Source organism: Leptonychotes weddellii, chromosome 10 (assembly GCF_054177405.1).
Source record: "Leptonychotes weddellii isolate Sample4059 chromosome 10, ASM5417740v2, whole genome shotgun sequence".
Taxonomy (NCBI): domain Eukaryota; kingdom Metazoa; phylum Chordata; class Mammalia; order Carnivora; family Phocidae; genus Leptonychotes; species Leptonychotes weddellii.
Window position 1 is genome coordinate 53,246,009 of NC_138378.1, and position 6,919 is coordinate 53,252,927.

The window sequence follows — 6,919 nt, forward strand, 5'->3', positions numbered from 1 at the left end:
GAGACCTCCCCGCAGACAGTAGTAGAGGTCACACTACACAAGAAAAGGAGTCTGACCAGGCCCCTCTTCAGAGGCCAGGAGCTGCTCTGAAGCTATTCTGCTGCACTAGGAAATCCACAAATCTTCATTAGCAGCCGTGACCATTCCCCCCCAAAATTAATGGTAAAAAGGGCTGGGTAGGAAGAGGGCTGAGGAAATGATTTTTTTTTTTTTGAGAAGTGACGTGTCTTGTTAAAGTGTGCACAGGTGTGCAGTGAGCTCCAGCTATTATTGATTTAGCTCCGCTGAAGGGAACCTAGGTCTTAGTTAATAGGGCCGCAGTAGGGTGCTCTGAGTAGAAGCAATCAAAGTCTTATTTCAGTGCTAGTCTCCTAAGAGGAAAAAGAGAGAGAAATGATGACATAAGACTTCGACTTTTCCTTGAACACAAAGCCAAAATTTCTTGGTTCTGGGCTCATTTGACACATTTTTACCAGGCCCAGGATGTGACTGATTGGCACTTGAATTGAGTTTGCCTCATGGATGTGGGGCTTAGCTTGTTGTCCTTGCTCCTGTAACTGCTTCTCTCATAGTTAATGGTTTTCTGTAGTTGAAACGAGGTTTGGAAACTGACTATATTTGGCAAAACTCGGTAACTGCTTATTTTGTCTCACCAAAAAAAATCCAACAAATGATCAAAATCACAACCCATATTGATGGTAAATGTAGACAGTGGCTTCTAATTCTGGTTTTGTGTTTGTGGTACAGAGACAAGGAGGGTAAAAATTTGTGTTCAAGTGATGAGTCTATCTTTTCCACACCTCTATGAAAGAGCAAGGCCAATGTAACCCCTTAGCGGACTAACTCTGCACTGTCCAGAGTTTTCTGTGTATCTGTGGTTGTTAATCTCTTGACTGATTTGACAAGCTGGCGTTTCTGAAGTCAGGTAATTATGACTCATGTTAAGTTGGAAGTTTTCTCTCTTTTCTAAGTCAAATTGAATAAGGAACACATTTTTCTCCTTCCTCAGAAGTAATTAAGACCTCAAGAGGCTGTTGTTTCATACCATAGCTGTGTTAACCACATTGTCTCATTTCCACCTCTTTGAGAACTAGGCCAAGGCAGATTCACCAAACTCACGCCAAAGCTGCCGCTCAGCTCAAAGGCATCTGGGCCTGGGGGGTCCAGCCTTGAAGTGTTCTAGGGACACAGGGTTCATTACTTCTCACTCTTCCTCATTCCCTTATTTATTTATTTTTTGAAGATTTTATTTATTTATTTGACAGAGAGACATAGTGAGAGAGGGAACACAAGCAGGGGAAGTGGGAGAGGGAGAAGCAGGCTTCCCGCTGAGCAGGGAGCCCGACTCGGGGCTCGATCCCAGGATCCCGGGATCATGACCTGAGCCGAAGGCAGACGCTTAATGACTGAGCCACCCAGGTGCCCTCCTCATTCCCTTTTTAATAGCCTTACTTTCTAACTGCTAACCTCTTAGTCCACACATCTCGCTGGATCTCCTACCCATTGGTTCTGGTTTGCTCCTGGAACTTCTCAGAACATCTCCCAGCCCCTTTCTAGGGCCATTCTTGTGTTGGACAAAGATCTCCTGGCTTCCCAGTCTTCTTCACGCTAAACTCACTCAGGCCCTTTGACAAGGTCTCATATACAAACGAGTCAAAGATAGCCAGTGGAAGAGTTAGGATGCTAATATTTCTGATTTTCAGCCCTGCCTGTTTCTACTCGGCCATTCTATAGCCCCTCTCCCAATAAATGCATATGTCAGTGTAGTTCACTCTGTCTTGCCCTTGCAATTTAAGAAAAATTTTTATAGTACTTCGTGATTTATAAATTGTTTCCATGAATATTATGCTATCTGTGAGGTAGGTCTTATTATTTCTATCTTACGCTTGTGGAGACTGGGGTCAGAGAGGCTCAACAACTGACTGAAAGATTCTCTCGAGGTCCTCTAAGGTGGTCCCTGACCAGCTCATTTGGCGGTGGGCGGTGGGGGGGCGGGGTAGTCTGTGAGAAATACACATTCTCAAGCCTCCTCAGACCTACTGAATCAGAAACTCTTGGGTGGGGCCCAGCGGTCTGTCTTTTAAGGCCTCCTGGTGATTTGGATGCACACTCACGTGTGAAAACCACCGTCTCAATCTATGGGTGGGTCACCCAGGAATTTGTTAGATTAAAAAAATAATAACAAAACATTGATGTACATTTGGACTTTTCTCCAAAATCCTCCCTAACTCCTCACTTTGATTCTAGAGGAAGTTATTTTTTATTAAAATTTTATTTATTTATTTATTTATTTATTTATTTGAGAGAGAGAGAGAGAGAGCGTGAGCAGGGGAGGAGCAGAGGGAGAGGGACAAGCCGACTCCGCTGAGTGTGGAGCCCACCTCAGGGCTCGATCGCATGGCCCCGAGATCATGACCCGAGGGGAAATCGAGAGTTGGACGTTTCACTGACTGAGCCATTCAGGCGCCCCTGGGGGAAGTTACTTTTATCATGAAAATGGAACTAATCAGGGGCACCTGGCTGGCTCTGTCATTAGAGCAGGTGACTCTTGATCTCGGGGTTGTAAGTTTGAGCCCCACGGTAAGTGTAGAGATTACTTAAAAATAAAATCTTTTTTTTTTTTTAAGATTTTATTTATTTATTTGACAGAGAGAGACACAGCGAGAGAGGGAACACAAGCAGGGGGAGTGGAAGAGGGAGAAGCAGGCTTCCCGCTGAGCAGGGAGCCCGATGTGGGACTCGATCCCAGGACTCTGGGATCATGACCTGAGCCGGAGGCAGCCGCTTAACGACTGAACCACCCAGGCGCCCCTAAAGATAAAATCTTAAAAAAAAATAGAACTAATCACAGACCAATGGTTGTTTTTAGATGAACTCATTTTGTCTTTTGTCTTCTGTAGGTCACAATTCAGAGAAGAGGGATAAAGAATCCTCTCTCTCCAACAGGGATATAAATGAGCCATTTTCTGCTATAGATAAAGAAACACTTGAAGAAGGAGTTAGGACAGGTAATAAGCTATATAGTGTAAGCTAAATAAGACACTTAAGTATAGATAACTTCAGAGTGCATCTGTGCCTTTCATGGTATTTTTACAAAGGAGATGTCAGCATGCCTTTAATTTACCCACAAAAGCGTACAATCTGCCAGTAAAATGATGAATTAAACTAACTCTGGGAATTTGACCACCCTTTCGAAAAGATGCTACTTTTAGTCATTTCTACCCAACCAGGGTCATTCCTAACATAGGCATCATCTTCTGAGCCTCTCCATTACTGCACACTGAGACTTTCTAACAAGTAGGAGGAGTAAATCCAAATATTAACTAGTCCTGGATCTTCAACCTTGGATGACCTGAGCCTGGGCCCGTTCAGAATGGGTAGAAACTTGCCCATCATGGCAATGTGCTGACTTTTTCCAACAGGGCCCTTAGAGTTGCTTGGTGCTGTGGCCTCTTGCTGTAGCTTAGATCGAAGTGGCAAGTTGGACATTTCTAATTTTCTCCCCATAACCCAAGATGGCCCTTGGCCAGCATCCCCCTGCCTGCATTGCTAGGCGCCCCCTCAGTGGTTTTCCACACCAAACCATCCAGTTCCTGTTATGGAACGTCTGTGCCCCATGTCCTTGATTCCTGCTTTTGTCACATTACAAATGGAGTGACAGAAGCTCTAGGAGTCCCTGATATCAGCTGGGGTCTCCAGCTAAGATTGCCTTGCGCTCTAAAGCCCACACCCGGTGGCATTCCGAATCTACCCTCAAGATTTCTGCAAGTCCCTACAGGCTGTAAGAGCTCAAGATCATCTGGTGGCATGTTTACCCTTGTGCATGAAATTCCCCCAAACTTACGGACTTGAGGCAGGTTATATATATGTGGCAGAACGTCCGAAGCTGGGAGGGTGGGGTGATGGGGGCCAGCTTCAAACTGAATATTTGACTCCATTGTTTTTAGTAGCCATTGCAGAACTTTCCACTGCCTCTGTGGCCCCTGACTCCTCTTTCCATCTGACCTCTCCCCTATCATTCTCCTCCTGCAAACTGTGCCTTGTTGTCTCTACTTTTTGGTTGCTTTGCTGCTTGCTGGCTCATACCCTCAGCTTCTCACCTCCACCACCAAACAGCATCCCATGTCATCGCCAAACCGCTTACGAGTGTATTTTCCTAAACAAAGCCTGTTTTGTCCCCAAGAGGACTTCTGGAGCCAGCAGCTAAGTTGCTACAGTCTTCAGTTCTGGTTGTCCCTGCAGATCTGTATGGGGCTGTCTCTTTCTGTTTACTTTGCCATGTGCCTTTTCATTTAGATGTTCAAAATAAGAACGTACCATGTGCGCAGCTTCTGCAGTTCCTCCAGAGGAACATCATCATTGCCGCCGCCTCAGTGGCGGGAATCCTTGTGGTCACAGTGTTGTTGGTGCTGGCCTTGACCACATGCATCAGGAGGAAACAACTATCGTGAGTGGCTCATAGCTCCCGCCTTCCTTCGAAGGACTCGTGGGTATTTGTGCCAGTGTTGCCCCAGAGCTTCCTGCTGATCCTGGAGTTAGGTTGTATATTCATAGAGTACGGATGGCCCAGGCTAGGAGTTTTTAAGCCCTGCCTTGGTGGTGATGCACAGCTAGGTATGGATTTCCTGGCTTGGACCATGCTTGCCTCTAAAGAATCCCTTAGGTTCGACCACACCTGTTTTCACACTGAGGGCCACTTAAAAGAGGAGATGGTACAGCCTCGGGCTGAAAGATTGGAAAATAGGAAGATGAGGGCAGGGAGGGATGAGGCCGTGGAGGAGATGAGCACAGGGCTGATGTTTGGCTTGTTCACCCTGGGTCAGTAGCCCTGATTGTTAGAATATTGAAAGATCCCCCTACTGGTTGGTAAACATCACCTTCCCAGGACCTCCCACAGACTTTCCAGTCTTCCCCAGAGTCCTGCAAATGAAGGGTTCATGCCTGGCCCAGGAGTGGCCCTCCAGGGCTGTGCTCTGACAGTGGCCACGTTGACTAGTCAGGGGCTGTCTGTACCACTTGCTAAATATGTCTGCTATCCCCCCGATGAGAGGGCTCCGACACAGTGGCTGTAATCGTGAAAGGCACTAGAAAGTAAATGGCTTACAAGACTATGCATTTGCAATAACTGCATCTCGAAATTATGTGCCTCCATCTGCATTCCTTGAGACACACTTTTTTTTTTTTTTAAGATTTTATTTATTTATTTGACAGAGAGAGACAGCAAGAGAGGGAACACAAGCAGGGGGAGTGGGAGAGGGAGAAGCAGGCTTCCCGCCAAGCAGGAGCCCGATGCAGGGCTCGATCCCAGGACCCCGGGATCATGACCTGAGCCGAAGGCAGACGCTTAACGACTGAGCCACCCAGGCGCCCCGAGACACACTTCTTAATCACAGGGAAAAGCAGCTTCCCAAGGTCCCTCGGGTCTTGCCTAACTCAGCTTGTCCACAGAGAAAGGGGGCTGTGGTGTGCCACGGGGGGTGAAGTGTCCCTCCCCCCCCCAACTCGGAGGCTACAGTACTTAAGTTTGCCCACAAGAGTGACATTGCTTTCCCTAAAGGAGTTCTTTAAAACACTAAGACTCCTGAGACTGGTAACCCGTTCAGGCCAGCCACCACTGCCTCACACCCAGCTTCCTCCTCTGAGACAGGACTGGGTTCCCTGAAGTGAAAGGGGAGCCTGGAATGTGGCAGAAGTTAGAAAGGGAAGATTTAAAGAGCTTATTCTGGAAATAAGCTTGACCCACTTCACAGTTCTGACTGGGGCTTATCCATTGGATTTGTCATTTCCCTTCTGTGCCTCTTAGAGGTGTCAGAAGAAGTGGTCAAGACTGTGGCTCCGGGTGCCTGGGTGGCTCAGTTGGTTGGGTGACTGCCTTCGGCTCAGGTCATGATCCTGGAGACCCAGGATCGAGTCCCACATTGGGCTCCCTGCTCAGCGGGGAGTCTGCTTCTCCCTCTGACCCTCCCCCCTCTCATGTGCTCTCTCTCTCTCTCATTAAAAAAAAAAAAAAAAAAAAAGACTGTGGCTCCATCCCATAGAGGCGAATCGAAGCTGTGGAGAGCCTGTGTCATCAGAAGGTGGGGGGAAAGGAGTTTCCCAGAGGCTCTCTGGTGCCCAGAGGCAAAATGAGTTTCACACAAGACAGACCTTCCTGATGCGCAGTAGAATGCTCACCCCTCAGAAACATCAGCCTCTGTCACTCCCCAATGAATAGACGGTAGGAATTCCTATACACAGCATTGTGCAATATGGTTTTGTTGTATTTTATTTTAGACATCCTCCAGCGAACATGACCTATAATATTTTTATTCTGAATGGGAAGACTTGGTGGCAAAAGATTGAAGAAAAGAACCCCAGAAAACACAGCGATAAACAGAAACAGTTGTTGAAGAGCAAGTCCCGTGTCTAAGCCAGCTGGTGGGGCCAGCCAAACCAGAACTGGAAGCTGTGAGGCCAGGCAGTTCTCCACCGGGACACCACGGAGAGGCACTTGGATTTCTGGCTGTGAGGTGTGCTCTACAAAATGTTGACCTTCTCCTGTCAATCTCGAATGGACCAAGACACAAATGCTGTACCACAGGATGCTTATAGTGTGGTATGGTTCTAATGGCTAGTGCAGGAGACACACACATTTGCCCAAAGACAAACCCGACCAACTACCAATTTATTTATTTATTAAAGCATCGGTTCTCTGATTCAGCCATTCAGGGAGCAGGTATTAATTGAACACCTAATATGTAGACAATCTCACACCTGAGGCCACCAAAAGTATTGGAAGCAGGCCTGGTCCTCGCAGGTCCTCATTTCTGAGGAGAGGGCAGACAGGGGGCTGAAGCTCTTTGGTGGTGTTCTTAGGTGTCTGAGCTCCCATCTGCAGGGGTCCAGAGGGGGGAGCGGTGGGGGACGCCCAGCAGCCCTG

The 6,919-nt window shown here is 47.4% G+C and overlaps 1 non-coding gene across 1 annotated transcript; it reads left to right on the plus strand.

The window, feature by feature from the left end:
- Positions 1 to 225: 225 nt before the first annotated feature.
- On the plus strand, positions 226 to 6,703 carry LOC102729836 (uncharacterized). Its single transcript, XR_014149231.1, has 3 exons — positions 226 to 3,008; positions 4,297 to 4,447; positions 6,274 to 6,703. It is a non-coding gene; the product is annotated as an uncharacterized LOC102729836 (transcript).
- The last annotated feature ends 216 nt before the right edge of the window (positions 6,704 to 6,919 follow it).